We start from the raw sequence: 24606 nt of genomic DNA, 5'->3' as shown, positions 1-24606 counted from the left end.
GGGGCAGAGAAGACATCAGATCAAAAAAATTATCAAGGATAAAGAGGAGCATTAGATAATGAAAAAGGTATCAACACTACAAAGAGACACAATAATCCTTAACAACAAAGCATTAATATCATGAGGCAAAAAGAAGGAGAAACCTATAAGTCTATTATTATAGAGATGTTAACACCACTTTTTCATACATGGACAGATTCATCAGGAAGAAAACAAGAGCATAGTTGAATCCAGAAGTAAAATTAATAAAATGAGTATAACTGACAATCTATAGACTATGCAATCCAATAATAATAGACAAACACTCTTCTCAAGATCACATGGAATATTCACTAAGATAGACCACATTCTGGTTCATAATACACACCTAATAAATTTAAAACCCTATAGCACTCTATTCCTAGTCTACAGTGGAATCAACAACATAATGATGCTTAGAGAATCTCAAAAATTGTTGGAAATTTAACAAAAAAACCTCTAACACAGGTCAAAGAAGAAATATAGAGACATTAAAATTTTTTGAACCAAATGCAAATTAAAGTGTAACTTACCAACATTAGTATCATGCATCAACAGCCATGCCTAGTGGAAAATTTAAGGTATTGAGTCCATATCTTAGAAAACGTGAATGATCTAAAGTCAATAATTTAACCTTTTACCTTAGGAAAGTATGAAATGAAGATGAAATTTAATTCAAAGTAAGTAGAAGACAATAAATGATAAAAATTAAAGTAGATATTAATTAATGAAAATGGGACATCAGTAGCCAAAATCAACACAAACAAAAGATGGGTCTTTACATAGATAAAGTGATAAGTCTCTAGCCAGGTGAAGAAAAAAGAGAGAAATCACAAATTACCATTACTAGAAATAAGAGTGGATCTCACTAAAGATCATATGGACATTAAAAGGTTAATGAAGAAATACTGTGAAAAATTCTATGCCCACAAACTTGATAACCTAGATTAAATAGGTCAATTCCTTGAAAAATACAAGGTATCAAAATTGAAATAGAAATATATAATCTGAATAGATCTATATCCATTAGTGGAATTGGTTTAATTATCTTCCAAAAGAGAAAATACAGGATCAAAGTAGATAAATTGAATAATTCTGTCTTAGTCTGTACCAGCTTTATAAGAGAATACTTGAGGCAGGAAAATTTATAAGGAATAGAGATTTATTTCCTACAGTATTAGAGCATGGAAAGTCCAAAATCAGCTGTAGTATGTGGGGGAAGCCCTCCTTGTGTTGTAATAGCATGTTGAGGGATTTCACCAATGAGACAGAGAAAAACTGCCAAACTCATTCATTTATCAGGATCCCACTGCCAGGATAACTAAGCTACTTCCTCAATAATGGCCTTACCTGGTTCCTGAGGGTGCAGCTTTCATGACCTAATAATCTCTTAAGAGGACACAGTTCCCAATACTATCAAAGTAGCAATCAAGTTTGAACATAAATTTTAGAGAGGACATTTAGCCCGTAGCGCTACCAAATATTTAATGAAGATATTACATCAATTCTCTACAGTCTTTATCAAACTATAGAGAAGCAGTAACTTATTCTATGAGGTCAGCATCATTCTAGGGCCAAACCAAAGACAATGCAAGAAAAGAGAATGATTGTTATGGCTTGTGTCTATATGCTCCCCCCAGCCCCAAAGCCTCATGCGGTCATAGGTGGGGTTTTTTCAAAGGTGGTTGGATCTAGAGTCTGTAATGCTAGGATTGATTCATGGTGTAATGCTAGGATCAAGGGCACAGGATTAAGGATGTAAGTGCTACCTGCCTGGATAAAACGTAAGGGATAGAAAGAGCTGTGGTCCTCCCTTGCTTGCTTTTGCTGTCTTCTGCTTGCCATGAACTGGTTCTCCTCTGCAGTAAGCCTCTGCCAAGCCACCCTGCCTTGGAGTCAGCCAATTACAGACTGAAACCTGTACAAATGGTGAGCTTAATAAACCTTTCCTCCTTTAACTTCTGGGCGTTGGGTATTTTGTCTCAGCAATGAGCAAAGTAACTAAGACAATGATTGACCAAAGTGTCTCATGAATACAACTTCAAAAATCTCAACAAAGTTCTTTAATATCAAATCCAGGAATGTATAAAAGAAATGAACCTCTTGGCCAAGTAGGATTTATCTCATGTACTTAAGGCCGATTCAAGAAAAAATATCAGTTAATGTAATCCATCACACCAAAAAGCTAAAGAAGAAAAATCACATGATTACATCAATAGATGCAGAAAGACCATTTCACAAAATCCAACATCCATTCCTGATTAAAAAAAACTCTCATCAATCTTTCTCAACTTGATAAAGAATATGTACCAAAATACCTACAGCTAATATCACACTTCATGATGAAAAAGTTGGAGCTTTCTAAAATCAGGAACAAGGCAAAGATATTCCCTCTCACCACTCCTTTTCAACATTATACTAGAAGTTCTAGTTAATTCAAAAAGACAGTAAAAGGAAATAAAGATACACAGATTGAGAAGGAAAAGACCAAACTGTCTTGGTTCATAGTTGCCATGATCATCTATGTAGAAAATCTGAAAAATTCATGAACACCCACACATGTGCGCGCACACACACACACACACACACACACACACACACACACACACACCCTTCTGGAATTAATAAGAAAATATAACAATGTTATAGAATATAAGGATAAAATATGATAGGCTGTCACTTTGTTATATACTACTAATAAAAAGTGGGACTTAAAAAACACTACCATGTACAATACATACATGATCTAGATGAAGAAAACTGCAAAATTCTGATGAGAATGACCCTCCCTCTCTTTCACCCTCTTCTTCCTGCTCGCTCCCTGCTCTCTTCCTCACTTCTTAGTGACTATGAGTTGAGCAGCTTTGGCCCTGAACAATTTCTGCCTCACCATGTGCCCAGAAGCCACGGAGTCAGTTGACCATGGACTGAACCCTCTGAAAGTCTGTGCCAAAGTAAATCTTTCCTCCTTTGAGTTGTTTTTATCAATATTTATCGCTAACACAAAACTCCAGCAAATTGCTCTGTGAACACAGACGAATTGATTCTGAAGTTTGTATGGAAAGGCAAAAATACAAAATGGCCAAACTCAATATTGAAGAACAAGATTGGAACACTAACACTACCCAACCTCAAAACACGTTATAAGGCTTTGGTAATCAAGATAGCATGGTGTTGTGGATAGAATAGACTAACATATAAATTGAATAGAACACAGAAGCCAGAAAAAAATCCACATGAATGTAGCCTGCTGATTTTTGCAAAGAAGCAAAGGTAATATAGTGAAGAAACCCATCTTTTCAACAAATGGTGCTGGAACAGCCAGTAGAGACAGACGAAATGCAAAAATATGAATCTAGATACAGATCTTACACTTCCCCCCCAAATTAATTCAAAATAGATCCCAGACATAACAAAATTATGAAACCCCCAAATCTAAAGGTAGCGCAAGAGAAAACCTAGGTAATCTTTGTTATAGCGATGACTTTTTAGACATAGCACAAAAAGCATGGTCCTTGAATTAAAAATTGATAATATGGGCTTTATTAAAATAATAAATTTCTGCTGTGTGAAAGACAAGCAACTGACTGGAAGCAAAAATTACAAAAGTCATATCATATAAAGGAATGTTATCCAAAATATAACTCAACAATAAGAAAATAAACAACATAATTTTTTTTAAAAAGGAGAAGATTTGAACAGACGTTTCACCAAAGAAAATGAACAGATAACAAACAAGCATATAAAAACATATTTGGCATCATTGGTCATTTGGGAATTACCAATGAAAACAAAATACCACCACATACTTATTAAAATGGCAAACATCCAACATTAGAAACACTGACAGTGCTGTATATTGATGAGAACATGGGGCCGCAGGAACTCTCATTTGTCACTGGTGGAAATGTCGGGTTGCACAGTTTCTTTGGAAGACAGTTTGGCAGTTCCTTGTAAAATGAAACAGATCCTTACCTACATCTAGCAATCGCACTCTTTGGAATATTTTTCCCAAATGAGCTGAAAATTTATGTCTACCCAAATTTGGAAGCAACTAACATTTTTCAATAAGTGAGTGGGTTACATTAGGCAATGGAATACTGGTCAGTGCCAATAAAAAGAGATGAGCTATGAAACCATGAAAAGCATGGAGAAATCTTAAATTCATTTAAATAAATAAAAGAAGCTAATATGAAAAGACTATGATTGCTGTATGTTTCTAAATATATAACATTCTGCAAAAGGTAAAACTATGTAGACAATAAAAAGATCAGTAATTTGCTAGATGATAGAGGACAGAGAGGAATAAATAGAGGTCAGAGAATTTTAGGACATTGTTATGGTTCAGATCTAAAACGTCTTCCAAAGGACTCATGTGTTCAGAAGTGGAGCTTTCAAAAGGGATTGAATCATGTGGGTTGCTATAGTCATCAGTGAACTAATCTACTGATGAGTTCATAGCTGAATGTGCTGTTAGGAGGTGGGGACAGGTCAGAAGAGACAGATCACTGGATGCATGACCTAGAAGTGTATCCTTGTTCACAGCTTCTCCCCTCTCCCCTCTCCTCTCTCCCTTCTCTCCTCTTCTCTCTCCTCCAACCCCTTCCCTCCCTCCTGGCCATGACAATATGAACAGCTTTCCTCTGCCAGGCCCTTCTACCATGCTGTTTCTGCATTGAAGCCAGCTGAACAGGGACTGAAGACCGAGCCCCCTAAAGTTGTGAGCCAAAATATGAACTTTTCCTCCTTTAAGATGCAGGCTTTGGGTATTTTGTCCTAGTGAAGGGAAAGCTAACACAGTCAATGAAACTATTCTGTATACTACAGTGGTGAATGTGCCCTTAACATTTGTCAAAACCCATAGAATGTACGCCACTTAGTGAGCCCTAATGTGAATTATGAACTTTGCTGATAACTGTGTCAGTGTAGGTTCACTTATTGTAAGGAATGATCTACTCTGGTGCATGATGTTTTAGTTGGGGAGGTTTAGAGTGTTGGGGAAGTGGATATAGGGAACTCTTGGTGCTTTCTGCTCAATTTTCTGTGAATCTAAAGTACTCTAAAAATGAAATTTATTAGTTAGAAAATAGAATGTTACTGGAGCTGTAGCAGAAATGGATATTTTTGTCAAGTGTGAAATGAAATCAAAGATAGTTTTGAAAACTCACGGGCTCTAGGAATGAGGGAGAGAGAGGGAGGAAGCAGAATCCTGAAGGAAGAAACTGGTAGCTCATGTCTTATGTATCCTCCCTAGATAAAAGAGTTTCTTTAGTTGCTAGAGAAAAGACTTGTAATATTAACTGGAGATGAAGGTTATGAGGTCAGGGAGAAAATCTCCTTTGCCTTCCACGGGACAGAAGAGTGTGGGAGTGATCGCATTCTAAAGAACACAGAAAATTGTACGTGATATTTTCTAGGTCTGTTTATACTTTTAGCAGTTATGCTCCACATGTCCATATTTTATACAAGAGTAGCATCTACCAGTAGAGCCATCTCTCCAAATGCTGAATTATGATTCAGTGCATTTTGACTTTAATCTGATGGTTTGTCTACATCTGCTAGGAAGGTTTATATTCAGTTGCAGTAATTGGAATCAGAGTGGAGCACAGGGAACCTAGGGGGAAAAGTGATGGGAATAAAAGGTTACAAAGAGGAAACATTGCTGCAGATCTGCCTTTAACATTTAGAGGCCTGTTGCAAGTTCAAGGTCAAGTGGAGTTTGACTAAATGTCAACTTCTAAACATGTCTAGATATTTTAAAAGTCACAAATCAAGCCAACAAACTGATCTACAATATATGTTCTTCCCTCCTACCTTTATAAACACAGTATACTCTCAAATAAAAAATAAAAACATACGTGTAAGACCATAACTTTTCTTTATTTATTTTTGTGGTGCTGGGGATTGAACCCAGGGCTGTGGGATTGTCAGGCAAACACTCTTAACACTGAGCTACAGCCAGCCCACTGAGACTTCTGTAGGACTGAAGTTCTCAAGATGTCAAGATACCTGCACATAATTGTCATTGAGTATATGTGAGTATTCATTTGATGAACTGGCAGTGTTAGGGTGAATAATAAAAATAAAGATGTACATAATTTACAAACTACTTCTCATTCTTCCAGAAATATAGTTTTCTTGCCTTCATTCAAAGGAATCATTAATTATAACACTAAAGCAAAGAAAACAGCATAATTTGTATTCTACTTACAGTAATTATCTACTAGATTGAGCAATAAAATGAAATTATACTTAAAGAGATAAAATTTGCAATTATTTTCCAAAAAGTGTGGATTAAGTTGAAATAAAAAATGAAAGTATTTTTAATTTTTAATGAAGCATTTCAATTACCAATGGAGTCTTTTGAATCAAAAGCCAAAGTACAAGTTAAATTATTGTATTTCAACATTTTAAATAAATTTTCTAAAAAGCTAATTTTATTAGCACTGTATAATATTCCATTGCCTAACAATTAGTTTTGAAAAAAAATTATTAAATCTCAGTAATAACTTTCATGGATAAAATTATTCACCATTCCTATGGTTACTGTTTCTCTAATTCCCAAGGTAAGGAAAAAGTCAAACCAGTAGCATATTTTAAAGTGTTACCTTGAAATTCACACTTGTACAAATTTAAGGGTAACCATGGAAAATATTAATGTGACAAAGTTGGAAAAAGTAGTTTTGCAAGTATGGACTACAAACTGAAACAAAGAGAAACATGATGTCTGACCTTCCGATGGAATCATAGTGGGTACTGAGCATAACTGATAGATGTGGACAAGATTTTATGAAACTTAAGTGGTATTAATAATGAGAATGGATATTTGGGATTATGAACCAGCAGAGATCCAGTAGTGAAAGTTGGATCCCCAATGACATATATATCCTTGCATTCTTTTATAAGTATGTGTTTCTATGATATATAGAATCCTTTGGAAGGCAAACCCTAGGAAAGGTAACTCTATTGCTTTGGCCCAAGAGCACAATTAGATTGTATTAGTGAAAGACCAGTGGAGAGAACTGTTGGGATCAAGACCTAAAATTATAAGCCACATTGGGAATCTGAGAAACCAAAGAAGGAATAATGGGCTGGGTAATGTGGAGAAATGCTTAGCAGGTGTCTGATCCAGCTCAAGGAGAAGATGGAGTATCACAATCTAACCATAAGTATTGGGCCCTGTTCATTGTGTAATAATTGGCTGAAGCATGAGAAATGGTATAATATTAATAGATTCTACTCTTTTTTTGCAGTGATCACAGGCAGTATTCTTTTCTACCATGATCTGTATTAATGTAGGTTTTGGAGGAAGACCTTTGAGCTCATTCTTGTGGATGTAAATGTTTGGGGTGAATATAGTTTATTCCAAAGCACCACTTCCACTAATAAATGACCTACGTGTTCTCTCTCATTCCCTGGGAGTGAGGCACAGCTGAGATTCAGAAAAACCTCTACTGATAACCTCCAGGAATCAGTTAGCATTTGAAAGCAATTGAAGAGAAAGGGTGAAACAGATTAGTCTTCCATCAAGCAAGGTTATTGAATGTATCAACATGTTACAATGAATATATTCTGATTTGGGTCTGAAGAATTCCAACACACAAGTGAGTACCAATATAATATTTTACTTCTTATATTCCACAGCTCAGGTTAGGACAAAATCTTCTATTAAATGCATAATCACAATTCTCTACAATCTCCCCTCAGTACATTTTTAAAGCAGGAATACTAAAGTTTCCAGTTGCTTGGCAAATGATTATTGTTTCACATGCTTCTAAATTTCACATGCTTCTAAATTTCACTTCAAAGACATTTAATATTTAATAATCTCCTTTATTTCTAGCCTAACTGAAGTGTTTGGCAAATGTAGGTAAACAAAGTCCCATCTCCATATACATCTCCCCAAATAAGTACTATTAAGTTGTACTTTCAAAGAAATAATGGAAATGTTACTTGGATTTTGAATCATCCTTTGTTTAAAATTCTGTCAATTTTCTCAAATTTTTAGTTCATCAGTTAATTGTCTCCATGATCAGGTGCTAGATATCATGCAATGGAACACCCAGTGTCCCGCAGGGAGGACTGTGCTGATACATACCAGTGATCCCCCATAGACTGTCATCCATTTTTCATGCTTTCACAAGTATTCATAGAAAATTTGCTATGTGCTAGGTATAGTCAAGTTTTAAAGCTGAGAGAAAAGAATAAAAATCTCTGCCTTCTTAGAGATTATAGTTAAAGAAGATAGATTAAACAACCTTCCAAAACAAACATCTAAACAAATTGTGGTAAGTCCTATGAAAGAAAGGAAAAGATGCTACGACGGAGGATAAAGGGGCAACCTGATGTAGATTTGAGAGTTTCACCAACCCCTCTGTGAAATGACATTTAGGGTGACACTTTAAGGGTGAGGAAGAGAAACAGGGAAAGTTCTCGGCTAGGAGAAAAGGTACAAAGGGAAAGTGCAGTGGATCTGTGCTTTGAGATGAGTCCAGAGAGTTCTGGGAGGGTGAGTAGGCTTACCTTGGAGGGGCACGGGCCCTGGAAAGATTTCAATTAGGATTTAAAATGCCATCTCTGTGAACAGCACTGACTGATGCAAGGGTGGTCACTGACTTTAGCTAGACCAGTCACAATTTCTCTTCCAGAAATTTGAAATTTTTAATTAAAAGACATAAAGTAGTCTCTAAAAGCTCCTGGATATCAGAAACTCTAAACAACACTCTAGAAAATGTCTAAACTTTTGCTACTGGGTTCCCAGAGCTTCCTAGGTTATTATCTGCTATGGTCTAGCTGAACCCCAAGTGTTCATGTGCTGAGAGCTTGGTATCAAGTGAGGTGATGATGAGAAGAGGAGTCTACTGGGAGGTCACTGGGGACCTTACCCTCTGAAGGGGTTGGTGCTGAGCTAACAGAGTGAGTTCATTTGTCTTCATAGTGTCCTGACCCTTCCTGTGCTCTGGCTTCCTTCTGGCCACATGATTCCCTTCCTTTTTGCCATGATGTGAAACAGCTAGGGGCCTTCACTCTTTGGACTACCAGCATCGCAAACTGTGAGCTGAATAAGCTTCTTTCCTTTGTAAAGTATCCATTCTCAGATATTTTGTTATAGTAAAAGAAAATAGACTAATATTATCATCTTTATCCAGATTTAAACTTTGTCCTCTTTCTCATAAAGAGAACATTTTCTCATAAAGTGTTCCCATCAAGTTAATCATTATAATTATTTTGCTCAAATTAGGTAGAATTCATGCATTTTAAATTCTGACAGTTGATAATTTTTTGTAGTGAATTTAAAAAAATTAATCTTAACAGTACTTTTTAGGTATACAATATAATGACATTCATCATTGGAAATTTGTACCTTTATGTAATCTATCTTTGTTCTTATTTTTTTCCCCATTCCCCTGCTCTCTCTTCAACCCCTCTACCCCTCCCTATTTACATAGACTTTGTTTACTTTTTTTCATTTTCTCATATTAATTCCATTCCTTTCTTTCCTTTCCCCTACCCCTCCCTGCAGTGAGTTTTATAATTTGTTCATGCTTTCAGGTTACTAAACCCCAAAACAAACACAGAAGAAAGATGAGCTGAGATGACAATTTTGATGATATTTCTTGCCATCAATTTTGCTTTCTGAAGCTAAAAGGCTTTGAAGTTTTCTCTCTGAGTATACTTGGTAAAAGAGCAAGCTTTTCTGAGTGGATATACCTAGATCCTTAAAATATAACGGCAAAACTCAACTAAATATGGATAGCTCAAAGAAGTAAAAAAATAGATTACCTTTCATTTCCTATTTTTGTTGCTTCAATAAAACTTTTGGTTGTACTAGAACAGGGCCATTTTTCAAAGCTTGAGTGCTTTCATACAACAAAGCACATGTCCCACACTGTAAGTCAGTGATGGTGAACTTTTTAGAGACCGAGTGCCAAACTCAACCCCAAATCCACTTCTGTATTGCAAAGTACCAACACTGCAATTAAACCTTAATACTGAGGTTTTAGTTCAGAAAAAACAACTCATACATTAACATCTTTTGTCTTAAGGGAAAAACACAGTAACACATATGCCATAGCTTCTCCACCACTGCCTTAAATCAATAAGTAGTAAGGACAAAATAGTAGTTAGAACAAAATCACTGTCAGATGGAGCACTACCTCCTTGCTGCACCTTTGCTCATGGAGGAATTTAAGAATCTCGTGGGAGGGAAAGATGTTGCACATCAAGCACATTACCATGCTAGGTGGAGTGTACAGATGTTGTGACCTACACCTCCTCTCCTGCTCTCCTTCTCTTCCCTGTAAGGCAGGACTTAGCCTCAGCCTGTGTATGTGCAGATCTCTATCTTTCACTCTCCCCACCTGCCATTCCTTTCACCTATTGTCCACAGTTCTGCCCTTACTCCATGATTTTGTGTTGTCATTTCTTACCTCTTTTCTCTCCTTTTAAGTAATTTGCTATTTTCCTCTCATGACATCATCTATGTACATCTCTGCCCAGTGAGCCCTTTCCAAGCCCTCTTTCTTCTTCTTGGTCTATACTGTGGCAGATATACATACAGTACTGTAGATCCACTCCTCATCCTCTAGTTCCTTTATAGACCTCTGTGTTAGTTACTTTTCTCTTGTTGCTGAGACAAATACCTGACACACAAAGTTAAGGGGGAAAGGTTTATTTAGCTCATAGTTCATACATATTTCAGTCTATAATTGACTGGCTCCAAGGCAGGGTGGCAGAGGGGCAACAGTTCATGGCAGCAGAAGACAGTAAAAGCAACAAGAGACCTCAACACCATCTTTCTGCCCCTTTCATCCTATCCAGATTACTGGGATTAGAGTGGTGCCAACCCAATCACTAATGTATAGTGGTTTAGTAATCATGCACCCTTAATCCTAGCATCACACATTACAAATTGAATCTCCTCTGAAACAGCACAAGGCTTTGGAGGGATATCTAAACACAAGCCATAACATTCCACCCTTGGCTTTACAAAGACTCATGCATATGTATTTATACAAAAAAGCATTTAGTCCATCTCTAAGAGTGGCCAAAGTTCTCACAGTTTCAACATTGCTGAAAAGTCCAAGTCCAAAGTCTCCTCTGAGATTTAAGGCAAACTCTTAGCTGTGAACCCTTGTATAAATGAAAAGAAAGTTAAATACTTCTGACAGTCAATGGGACAAGACGGACATTTCCATCCTAAAAGGTACAAATAGGGAAATACAAAGGAATGGAATCAAAGTGAGTCCAAAATCCAGCAGGGCAAACATTAGGTCCTATAGTTCCATGTCCAGCATCCAAGGCAATCTATGGCAAGTTGTGAACTCCAGAGTTTGGTGGCTCTGCCCCTATGGCACCTCTGGTGGTTGTAGCTCCAGTGAGTTCTCTCTTGGGCCAGTTCTGTCCCCACCTTGCAGCTTTCCTCAGATGATTCACACTCCTGGCTTCTCCAAACTTCTGGGGTCTCCACTACACCTTTGGCTTCACACTCACAGCTTCACACATTGCACTCTCAAGGGGACATTGCTTGGCCTCCAAGGCCTTCTTCTGAAATCTGGGTGGTAGCTTTCCTGACCCCACAATTCTTGTATTCTGCATGCACCTAAAACCAGGGGCACACGGATGATGTCAAGGCCTGCTGTCACTGTAGCAATAGTGGCCAGTCTTCCTTCTCTCGGCTGTAGGGTTCCTGGGTCACTGAGAACTTTGTGTCCAATTCCAAGAAACAATTCTCTAGACTGCTGCCATTCTGGAATGTGACACTCTTGGATTTTCTTCTCAAAGCAAAATCTTTCATTTTTGCAATTTTGAGACTGCAAAGGGTGGGGCTCTTCTGCTTTTTGTGATGCCCTCATGCCATCTCTTCTATTATCTTGTTCCTTCTTAGCAGTGAAGATCTCCTTGGCTCTATCTTTGCAGGCTACAACTTTACTGGAGCTTTGTTTCTGGTCAAACTCAAAACATTTTAAATCATTCTGCTGTGCTTTTTGCTCTTAATTCTTAACATAGATCTGACTAAAAGACCCTAACAGCAGCCAAGCCATGGCCTCAACATTAGACTGCTTTGAAATTTCTTCTGTGAGATTAGTTAGTCCATTACCCTTAATCTTAGTCTCAGGCAAAGTCTATGGAAGTGAGCAAAATGTGGACAACTTTGCAAGTCACAACACACATCATCTGGAGTCCAACAGCCAATGCGGTCCTTCTTCCTCGCAGAAGCCTTCTGAGCCTGGTCTTTACCAGCTTTCTGGTCTTCTGAGCTCTGACCAGAATCTTCCTTACAGAACAGCCTAAGGTGTTCAGCTCTACTTCTTCACTTGATCTTAGCCAAAAGGCCAAGAAGTGATCCACTCTACTTCTTTAGCAGGAATCTCTGAACATTTCCTAACTCTTCCCCTTCCCACAAGCCAGTTCCAAAGGCTCTTGAGCCACATGGTCAGGTAATGTTATAGCAATGACCCCACTCCTGGTACCAAATTCTGTGTTAGTTACTTTTCTCTCATTGCTGAGACAAAATACCCAACATCCAAAGTTAAAGGGGGAAGGGTTTATTTGGCTTACATTTTGTAGAAGTTTCAGTCCATAATCAGCTGGCTGCAAGGCAGTGTGGCAGAGTGACAAAAATTCACGGTGACAGAAGACGACAAAAGCAACAAGAGACCTTAACAGCATCTTTCTACCTCTTTTATTCTTTCTTGACTACTGGGATTAGGGTGATATCAAACCAATCACTAATGTGTAGTGATTTAGTAATCACATGTCCTTAATCCCAGCATCATACATTCCAGATTCAGCCTCCTCTGAAAAAGCATGAGGCTTTGGGGAACATCTAAACACAAGCCATAACAACCTCCATTGGCCCCACTAAATCCAGCCCATTTATGACTTTCGAATAGCATATTAATAGTACATGTCTTCATTTTCAAAGTAACACAAATAGATTTTCCACTTCAAAAAATAATTAAGACTACCTTGCACACAGATCAAAATTCAACATAGACAACTCTACCCTCATTATACACACACACATATCTATATCTATATCTCTCTCATATATATACACATATATATGTATATATACACATATGTATATACATACATATATATGTATATGTATATATATATATAGATATATACATATACATATATATATGAGAAGAGCCTTCTTTTCATACTCCCTGTGCTCCTGTTACTGACAAGGGTGATTTGGTTTCCTACAACATTTGCTTTCATGTCATTTTAACTAGGGCCAAAAACTAGAGGAAGTGCCTACCTCAGAGAACATCACAGCTTTGGATAAATAATAGCTAATCCTTACATAATACCTACTGCATACCACACTGTTACAAGTGCTTTTCATGTAGTTGCTCGTGAATTCATAACTTTATTGTTAGTATTCCCACTTTGTAGCTGACACAACTAGAAAAAAATATAATCAGAGTAAATTATATTTAGGAAAAATAATTCAAAATTGATGACAATGGAAATGGTAGAAGTATCTTGAAATTGTGTATGTGTGTGTGTGCATGTGTCCGTGTGTGCATGCATGTGAATGAAACTGAATTTTTATATTCATGGCTTTGAAATGCTTGATTGCTTAGAAAATAATGTAACAAGTTTTCTTATTCTACAAATAAGAGATAAAAGAAATAAGTAATCTGATAAAGCTAATGATTTTTAAATCAATTCATTTAAAAACCAAATCCTTAAATTCTTTCTTCCATTGATGTTCAGCTATAACTATATTCCACATTTGGGATTTCACTGTGACAACACATTTAAAATGCTTAGTTAACAAGCTAGCTCTCCTGCTCTGAGGCATTTGTCTTGAGATCTGGGAAACCTGGATGCAGAAATCAGACTTCAGATCCTGAGGACAGGTAAGACACTATGTTCTTTATTGCACGTTCTAGTTGTATTATTTTTTGTTCTATGACTTTTTTTCCGTCTCTGGAAGGCTGACTTTTTTTTCTTCCTGATTGGTAAAAAGGAAGAAAAGTAAACACTTCAGTTTTAAGAATTCTCTTTATTCAATACAAATCAAGAGGTACTTGTGTCAACAAGCTTGGCAGATTATCGAGTTTCTTGGCAACAAGCCTTTCCATACATCTTACAGCAATATAACTGTAAGGACTTGCTTGTTGAAGGAATAAATTGAAATTAAACTCAGCTGGGTGAATGTCAATAGCATGATTGAGCTCAACATCTTTGAACAATTTAAAGCAGCAGATTTGCTTTTAAAGATTGCTTTCCTGTCCTTTATTTTTACACTTTATCTTAGCCAAAAGGCCGAGAAGCGATTCCTGTCCTTTATTTTTAAGGAAACAGCTCCGTTATAGGCAGCCTTCCACTCAGGAAAACAGACACACAGAAACAAGTGCCTGGCTAAGACCAAAATACAAATGAGAAGTGTTGGGTCTGCAGAAAAGGAGAGCATAGCATCAGGTCACTTATTCTATAAAGACACAGAAGGAGAAATAATTCCTTGTCTTGCAACATGTGGTTGTTTTCTTTTTACCAGATTCATATATTGGTGGCTATGAGCAGGGTCAACGATGTGAAATTAAACACAGGCATTTTTCATTCCAAGTTTTCTAACGCAGCCATGATGTGATCCGGAGTTTGGTCAGCACAGATTTGGTGCCTGGCAGGGTGTTTCCCAGCCCTTGGACCCATCGTAAGACAGGAAACTCAGCAGGAATGTGCTTTACACCCCGTTTTAGGATTTGTCCTCTCTACAACAAGTGTCTTAGGAGCTGAACATATATGAAAGGCTTAGTGATCTCCCAGGAAGTACAGCTTCAGTCTAGGCTTGGGTGGGAGAGGAGCAGTTGGGTCTTTTCTTTCTCCTGAGTTTTCTGAGCAGCAGTAGCTGAGTACCAAAAGCACCTGAGCTGGTATCTGAGCATGAAGAACCATTCAAGGTGGGTTTAGCAACAATCATTCTTCTACTACCCAATCCTGTTCTTTCCTCATGATCCAGGATCTGTATGGGATTTGAAGGCAGTAACATCTATTCTACCTTCAACAGCTTATTAAAGTCTAGTGGAAGAGGCCATATTAAAGCTCTAATACAGTGTCTTAAATACAATCCAGGGGCCATTCTGCTCATGAGGAGGACGGCCCACCCGCAGGGCAGTGTGGGTTCAGGAGTGTGCAAGAGGAAAGGTATGAGAGATGAATAGGAGCTGTTTTCCTGAAGCAAGGAAGCTTTGGTGTATTGTGGGGGAAGAATCATCCATGCAGAAAACAATAGCTTGTGTGCTTCAGAATCAAGGACAAAACCACAGTGTGTGCATAAAGAACCACCAGCCCGAGAGAGCAGGGGCCCTGGGGGGAGAAGCAGACACTGCACAGAGGGCTCCTGGGTGCTGTGCTGAGGAACCTGGATCTCACCATGGAGGGCATGGGAAAGCCCTGATGGGGCTTTGGCCATGAAGGATGAGCAGGCTTCATCCTCTGTAAACCACACTGATAGCTGTGTGGGGGATAAACTCGAGAAGACAAGTCAGGAAGCAAGTCAGAGGCTCTGAGTAAGCTGGAGGTACTGACAATAATCATCAAGTTTCAGTTTCATGACACTCATGAGAGAACACTGGGAAGAGGTGTGTAAAACAAGGGTATTGAAGCTACGTTGATTTGGGTTTGAATTCTGGCCCTACCCTTGTGAGACCCTGGGAAAGCTGCTAACTTCCAAGCCTCCTTTCATTCTGTGCAAAATGGGGAAGAAAATAAAGCTGTCTCATAAGTTACTAGGAAACTGAGCCATGCCTGGCATCGTAGAGCACTTTGTAAATATTTGCCAGTATCCTCACAGAAGAAAGAGAAAAATGAAAAGCAGGCGATGTACTGAGCAGTGTCAGCAATGTTCCTGGACAATCTAATCACCTGTTCCAACCTTATGTTATAAAAAATTATTGTATGTATTCCTCCCGTCAATTTAACAAACAGTACCTGAAAACCAAACAAAACCCTATCAGAGTGGAAGAATAAAGAAAATTTGGTTGTGTTCTGCAAAATATATCTTGGCCTTATTGATAAGCACCCTAGTTTTCAACATGTAAAATCATGTAGTTATCTGGGTCTTGTGTTCAATTAGATATAGGAATAATGCAAAATAAGGCATTGATATCTCTGCAGTATGCTCACTGATGTGAAAAATATGAGACAAAGCTAATTCCTACAGATTCCATCAACATTTGAAAGGCTTCAGTGTTTAACAGGAGTCCAGTTCTTCCTGGCAGGCTTCAAAAGATCTCACAGTGTCTTTCCTTGCCTGGCTGTTGATAAAAAAGTGAAGGACAGATGTGAATGACTTCATTTTTATTCAATCTACTGTTTATAGACTTAACTTTATTTTCAATGTCTTTGGTGTATTTAAAATTGATATGTTTTAATTTTACTTTTATTGAGATATAATTGTTATAGAGCTTTATGTGGTACAACATGATAATTTGATGCATGTATACAACGTGTGATATTGAATCAGGGTAAGAAGCATGTTGATCTTTTCAAACATTCATCATTTCTCTGCATTGGGATATTTTGCACACTTCCAGTTATTTTTAAATGTAGATTATTGCAACCAGTAGTTACCCTGCTGTGCTATAGAAAACGAGAACTAATTCCTTCTACTTAACTAGGTTTTGGTGTCTTTTATCTATCCCTGCTCTCCTCTCTTCCTACTCTCTACTTACTGACCAAAATTCTGATGTCCCCTTTGATGAGACTGGCTTATTTCCACAAATGAGTGAGAACATGTGACATTTTTCTCTCCAAGTTTGGCTTATTTCACTTAACGTAATGGTCTCCAGGTCCATTTTTGTCTCTGCACAGAATTTTATTATCTTTTATGGCTGAATAATATGTCACTGTGATATATGCCACCAAAACTGATTTATTTGCAAGTGTTTCAGTATTATTGGAAGTATAGAATAACATGAAGAGAAAATAATCATCTACGCTTGTACAAAGCCCTAGTTTAATACTCTCTTGTGACTGTCTTGGGCATTAGTTTGTCAAACTCCCATACTTGACAAGTGGTGACCTCTTTGTCTTCTCTACTCCTATATCCCTGTGTCCCAATATGGACTCCTTAGCCCTGAAAATGGGACCTGGACAATTATAGGCTCCTTAGTAAAGTCAACCCCTAGCATTCTAAAGAAGACTAAATCTATAGAACAAGCTGTACCAGGAAGAACTTCTATTATTATCATGAAGGTAACAGTCATCTCTAATTTTAGTTCCCTTGTAGTCTATTTTTAACTCATACAATTAAATGACAGGAAATAGAAACTGTTTCAAGGAAAAACATTCACTTTTTATAGATTTGTGAATGAAAATAATCTAAATCCATAAAATGTATAAAATAATTAGAAAAGTCAGTCTGGGACACTTTTTTTTTTGCTGAGCATTTCCAACTGTCAGAACAAACATGACAAAAATAGTACTTTTCAAAAATGAAGTGTTAAACACAAAACTATAAAACTCCTTGAAGATAACAGAAAAAAAATCTTGATGACCTTGGTTTAGCCATGACTTCTTAGATACAACACCAAAAGTACAAAGCATAAGAGAAAAAATCGATATGTTAGATGTCATTAAAATAAAAAAACTCCTGCTCTTCAAAAGGCAGCATTAGGAGAATGCAAAAAGGCCAAAGATGGGAAGGAAACTTGCCAAACACACCAGATGCAAAACTGGCACCCAAAATATACAAAGAACCCATAAGTCTCAACAATAAGAAAACAAACAACTAAATGTAAAAATGGACAAAATATATGACCAGAAATCCCACCAGGGAAGATATCTAGATGGCAAATAGGTCTAAGGGAAGGTGCTCAATGTTCTATGTCATCAGGGATTTTAAGGTTAAAACAATGATGATCTACAACTACATACCTATCAGAATGGCCAAAACCCAAACCACTGACACCAAACGCTGGAAAGGATGTGGAACCACAGGAATTCTCATTCACTGCCAGTGAAAATGCAAAATAGCACAGCCCCTTTGGAAGACAATCTGCCAATTTCTTACAAACTCAGCCCACTTCTACTGCATGGTCCAGTAAGTGTACTCTTTGGTATTTACATAAAGAAGTTAAAAATGCATGTCCACAAAAGACCACATGAATGTTTATAGCATCTTAATTCATAATTGCCAAGATGTAGATGAAACCAAGATGTCCTCTGACAGGACAATAGGTGAATGAGTAAATAAACTGCAGTATGTCCAGGCAATGGGATATCATTCAGTGATAAAAAGGAAAGAGCTTCCAAACCATGAATATACATGGAGAAAACCAAAGTGCATATCACTGAGTGAAAGAAGCCAATCTGAAAAGGCTACATACTGTCTGATTCCAACTATGACATTCTGGAGAAGGCAAAACTATGGAGATGGTAAAAAGACTAGTTGTTGCAAGAGCTCTTGGGTAGGGATGGAAGGATCAATAGGTGCAGCACAGGTGTTATTTAGGGCAGTAAAATTGTTATTCTGTAGGGTATGTTAATGGTAGCTACATGCCATTATGTATTTCTCCAAACCCGTAGAATAGACAAGGCAAAGAGTGAAATCTAATGTAAACTATGGACTTAGTAAGTAATTAATAATTAAAGCTTACAGTTATAACAGATGTAGCACACTAATGCCAGATATTAAAAATAGAGGAATTCTTCAAGTTATTTTTATGTATGGAAAAAAAGGGTTGAGGTTAATTTTTTATATACGGATACCAGGTGTTCTAGTGCCGTTTGCTGAAGACACTGTCTCTTCCTTGGCTCTTGAATCAAGTTTATATTCTATAAAATGCTAATGTTAAATAATCTTTCAAAACTCAATGGACCATGTATGTGTGGCTCTATTTCTAGATTCTCTGTTTTATTCCAATGATCTATATGTCTTTTCTTACATGAACACTGCCTTGATTACTGTAGCTTTAGAAGAAGTCTTAAAATTGGGTGCTAAATGTCTTCCAACACTGTTTTTGTTTTTGTTTTTGGCTTTTCTGGGTCCTTTGTAGTCCTACATAACTTTTAAATTTCAATATCCAGTTCTTCATTTATAGCAAGTATACTCAGACCTGAATTTTTATATATACCTTGTGTTTTCTAATCCTGCTAAATTCAAGTACAAGTTCTAGGGGCTCCTAGAGATTTCTTCGTATTTTCTCTGTAGATGATCATTTCATCTACATATAAAGATTTTGCTTCTGCCGTGCCAATCCTATCCTAGTTGTGTCATTTTATTGCCAGACTATTTTGGTTTAGACCTATGTTTCAAAGTCTAATGGACAGATGAAGAGTAGGCATATATGCCCTTGTTCCCCACCTTAAGGAGAAAGTATTGTATCTTCTCCATTCATACAAGGCATTCGCGCTGGAAGTATGGAGTACGTGTCTTTAATTTGTTGAGAAGTTTCTGTTCTACTTCTAGTATCCTGATAGCTTTTACTATGAACAGCTGTAGAATTTGGTCCAATACTCTTTCTCCAACTAGTGACAGGATCATATGGCTTTTTCCTTTCCTCTGTTAAAATGATGACTTTTGGGGGTGGATCTTCCAATGTTGAACCGACACTGCCATCCCTATAATAAAACCACTTTCTACATCCTGCCAGATCTGACTTCTAAGAGTTTGTTTTGTTAAACAAATTTCTATCTATGTTCATACTTTTTTCTTCTATTATCTTGATCCAGTTTTAGGATTAGCACAATGTTGAGTTCCTAAAATGAGGGGAGAAGTGTTCCTTCTTTTTTCTGCTTTAATTGTTTGATATAATTTATCAGTTAAAATGATTATGAGCCTGCTGTTGTCATATAGGTAGGTTTTCAAGCTAGGAATATACTTTCTTTAATAGGTGCTATTCAAATTTTATATTTCCTCCAGAGTTAGTTTCATTAATTTGTCTTCTAAGTTACTTCTTAGAAGTTGTCAAATTTATTTCAAAAAAGATTTTTGTAATATGCTTTCTATATCCTTTTAAATTCTGTAAAATCTGTGGTAATGTCTCCTAGATCTTAATATTGTAATTTAAAAAATGTATAACTGATATTGTGTAACAGGAAGAAAAGGTCTAAAAAAGCAGGGGAATTGAGAGGGGTAGGGGAAGGAAAAAAAGGGAAAGGAAAAAATATGAAAAGGGGAAAGAAATGGAAACAAGGTCTTTGCAAATAAGGAAGGGTGGAGGGGGTGAAGGGAGTGTTTACATATTAATGTGCCAATAAAGTTAATGGGGAAAAAAATAAAGGAATTGGGGGTGGTATGAGACGTATATGAGAACTCTGTACTTTAAGCTCATTTTTTTTCTATGAGCCTAAAACTACTGCAGAAATAGTTTATTAATTTAAAAAATAATGTGTTTTTTCACTTTAAGGACATGGCTAGGAATTACCTATGTTCTCGTTTTACCTGGTTGGCAGTAGTGAAGCCTTAATAACACTTTTGGTGTCCAGGCACTCTACAATGCTATCATCAAGGATCTGAAGACTTTGCATGAGACAAAGTAGCTAAGACTGGCAGGTCTTGCCTGGGTCCACAAGTGCAGGGCAGAGCTGATTGTACTCATGTCCTTAGTGATTTCCAGGCAAACTATGCTGTGGAGATGGAGACAGAGACTTCCATTGCTTGGCTCACCGAGCTCATAGAATTTTATGGTGGGGAGATCAGAACCACGGTCTTCCTTTCCAGTAATTTTTGTCTGTGGAGTCATACATACTGATTTCCTCTTTGTCCATTAAAAAGAGGTAATTCTGGGCAAACCAGACAGGAGAGAAGATAATTTCATGTATCAGACTGTACTAATGCAGTGACATGCAAACTTAGAATTTGAGGAAACCATATATTTTCTTTTTTCTTTATATATTTTACGACAAATGTGCATATGTAAGAAGTTATAATATGATGTGATATGAACCACAAAGAGCTATGTAAAAATCTTGTAATGACTTAAAGCATGAGCTTTGGCCTTAGACCTAGTTCTAATCTCCTCCCTGCCCCTCACTACTGATGTGAGGCAGACTTAAGATTCTTTAGCTTCACTTTCTTCGTCTTGAGAAAACTCATAGCAATGTTTACCCAGCTGGGCCATTGTGAGGAGTGACTGGCATTTATAAAATGTTTAGTGGCTCCTGGTAAATAATGTACCCTCTCTATTCTCAGTGCACCTAAAGTCACTTTCAAATTCCAGATTTCTACACTTAAAGATTGTGCTGGTTAACTGATTATGTCTATTTGAGTGAGAACCACCCAACTAAATTGGGTCAGCATAGTTCTGGGTGTGGCTGCAGGGATTTACTGAAGACAGATGACCCAACCTGGGTATGAGAGACAGCAGCCAATAGGGTGTTGCCTGAATGGAATAAAAGGGAAATAAGGAGGGAAGGCTCACTCTGTTTCTTTAGAGGAGCTGCAGTCTTCACCTTCACCATGGATTGTGTCTCCTGGGTTCCATCGCAGACCCTTCAGCCCCATGAAATGGACTCACACAGAACACTACAGTGAGCTCAGACCTTCAAGTGGACCCTTCGGATCTCCAGTGTTTAGGCAGCCCCCCTTTGCACTCTTCCACACGTTACTCTGGGCAGCCATTGTAAACCAATCTTGTAAATTCTTATATATTTGAATATCTTACATTAAATCTGTTTCTCTAGTAAGCACTGACTGATACAGGGTCTTTACAGAACACACCCAGCTTTAGGCAATATACATAAAGTTTTCTACTCCTGTATGAACTGGTCTTTACCCCTATGGAGAAAGCATGCAAACCTAATTTTTAAAACATCTAAAGACAGGGCAAAGTTACTTGACATACACAAGGTTCAATATTTTCAAATTTGAAGGTAAAAGGGCTGACCACTATGTTTAGATATACTAATTTTATTGTGCTGTTTTGTGTCTGCAATTTTAAAATATGTCAGAACAAGGGGAAAAAGTCTAGACTGAAGAAAAGCAGATAAAAAGATTGTCCAAAATTCAGTATCATCTTACCAACCTTATAAATATTGTGAACTTAATTCTCCCAGGACCAACTTGAGTTCTGTGTGATCTTTTTAAAATTTCCAGCTTTAAACTATGAAGCATGTCAGGAGAATTAAAGATCATCCAGTAATGGAAGACATTTCATGTATATTGTTAGATCTTTGAATAAAAAAAGACTAAGAAAAAGAGAAAGTTCAGTTATTTTTCAGATCTTATCAGATGTAGCCATAATTCTTGTGCATAAGGGTCACTAGTAAAATTGTTCTACTTGGTTATGAATTAATTTCATTGGAAACACAAAATAAATCTAAATATATGAAAGGGTATTGTCTTCCTTTTGCTTTTTCAAACATTATGGTAAAATAACAGCATGTAAAATTTATCATTTTAACCCTCTTTAAGTAAATTTTTAAAAAAATTTTGAGACAGGGTCTCGCTATGTAGTTCAGGCTGGCCTTGAACTTGTGGCAATCCTCCTGCCTCAGCTTCCTGAGTGCTGGGATAAAAGGTGTGCGCCACTATGCCCAGCCCTAAATACAATTATTGCTATTAGGTATTTCAACATTATTGGAAAACTATCATTATTAATTATCTCCAGAACTTCCCATCTCCATTTCAGTGAATGAATGATGCCTTATACAACCATACATTAGGAAATGATTACTACAATTAAGTTAACAAACATATCTATTATCACAAACACGGTTATTGTGTGTGTGTATGTGTATGGAACAACTAGGATGTATCTTCTTGGCAAATTTCAATATTCAACATTCAATGTGTTATTATTAACTGTAGTCACTGTCTTGTACATAGGTGTATACTTCTTATTCATCTTATAAGTGAATGTTCATACATGTTGACTAATGTCTACCATGTTTCTTCACTCTCCAGGTGTGATAACCACCATTCTGTTCTCTGTTACGTTGGGTCAGACTTTTTTTTCTTAAAACAAAGATTTCATTTGTATTGAGATCATATAATATTTCTATGTCTGGTTTACTTCACTTACCTTAACATTCTCCAAATTAATCCATGTTACTGCAAGTGGAAGAACTTCTTTCTTTTTACAGGCTTGGCTATCCCTCCTTGCTCTCATACACACACACACACACACACACACACATACACACACTCACTCTTACCCACACACCCCTCACATTAAATTGTCTGCATCCATTCTATCAACAGACACTTAGGTTGTTTTCATAGCTTGGCTACTGTGGGTAACAGGGGGAGTAAGGAAAATGGGAGAGCAGATATCTCATTCAGATACTGATTTCGTGTTCTTTGGATATATAGATATATATTCATAGAATAGTTTTTATTAAAAATTTTTTTTGCAATGCTGGAGAGGGACCTCCAGGGCTTTGTATATGCTAGGCATGTGCTCTACCAGTGAGCTGCAGTTCCAACTATTTTTAATTTTTTAAGGAATTTCTATATTGTTCTCCACCATGGCTGTAATAATGTCTGTGCTTACCAGCAGTCTTTAAGGGTTCTGTTTTTCCCACATTCTTAACATCACTTGTTATCTTTTGACTCCTTTTCTCCCTTCACTACCTCCTTTCCTCCCCCCTCCTTTTTTTTTGATAAGGTCTTACTATGTTGCCCCAGTGGACCTCAAACTCACAATCATTTTGCCTTAGCCTTTCAAGGTGCTGAGATTATAGCCAATGTGCCTGGCTTTTATTCATTCTTTTTGTTTTTGTTTTGTTTGGCCTTTTTATGCAGTGGTGGGTTGAACCCAGGACCCTGTACATGCAAGGCAAACATGCTACCACTGAGGCACATCCCTACCCCTTGACTTTTTGGTATGAGCCACCTAAAAGATGTTAGGTGATTTTGATTTCATTTCTCTTCTGATTAGTGATGTTCAGTATTTTTTCATATATTTGTTGGTCATTTGTATGTCTTCTTTGGAAAAATGTCTATTTAGTTTTTTGGCCCATTTTTCAAACTGGTCATTTGTTTCTTGCTACTGAATTATACAAGTTCCATACGGTTTTGGATATATGGTTTATACATGTTTTTCTCCCATTCAGTCGGTTGCCATTTCCTTTGCTCCACAGAAGCTTTTTAGTTTGATACAGCCCATTATTTTTTTATTTTGTTGGCTGTGCTTTTGGTGTCAAATCCAAAGTATCATTGCCAAGACCAAACTCAAGGAGGCTCACCCTGTCTCTCCTATGTTTCTTTAAGGAACTTTATGTTAGGTATTTCAGAGCCCCCACAGAGCAAGCCCCCTCCTCTCCTTCCCCTTGCCCCACTCCGGCCTCAAGGAACAGGGAACTTCCGCATAGCTAAGGCCTGACCTCCCTTTGTTAGTGACTCTCTGCCTAGTTAAGGTCTTTCTGCCCCACAGGTTCCTTAGTCAGATATTCCAGGGAGACAGGGGCTTCCCGAAAGCAGTGACTCCATCCCCCCCCCCCCCCACCGAAACCTGTTGCTACACACCCCAGCCGTAATCACCCACCCCCCACAATGGACCAGTGCTCTCCCTCCTGCAAGATGCCTATATAAGTTTCCAGCTCAGCCCATACAGTTGCTGGACTCCATTCTGTGAGTCAGCCTGGCAGGCCTGCCGCCCCAATAAAGCTTGCTTGAAC

The sequence above is a fragment of the Heterocephalus glaber genome, unplaced genomic scaffold (assembly GCF_053883595.1).
Source record: "Heterocephalus glaber isolate CG9 unplaced genomic scaffold, H.glaber_assembly_v1.0 deba00001733, whole genome shotgun sequence".
NCBI lineage: Eukaryota > Metazoa > Chordata > Mammalia > Rodentia > Bathyergidae > Heterocephalus > Heterocephalus glaber.
This window is presented reverse-complemented; position numbering follows the sequence as displayed.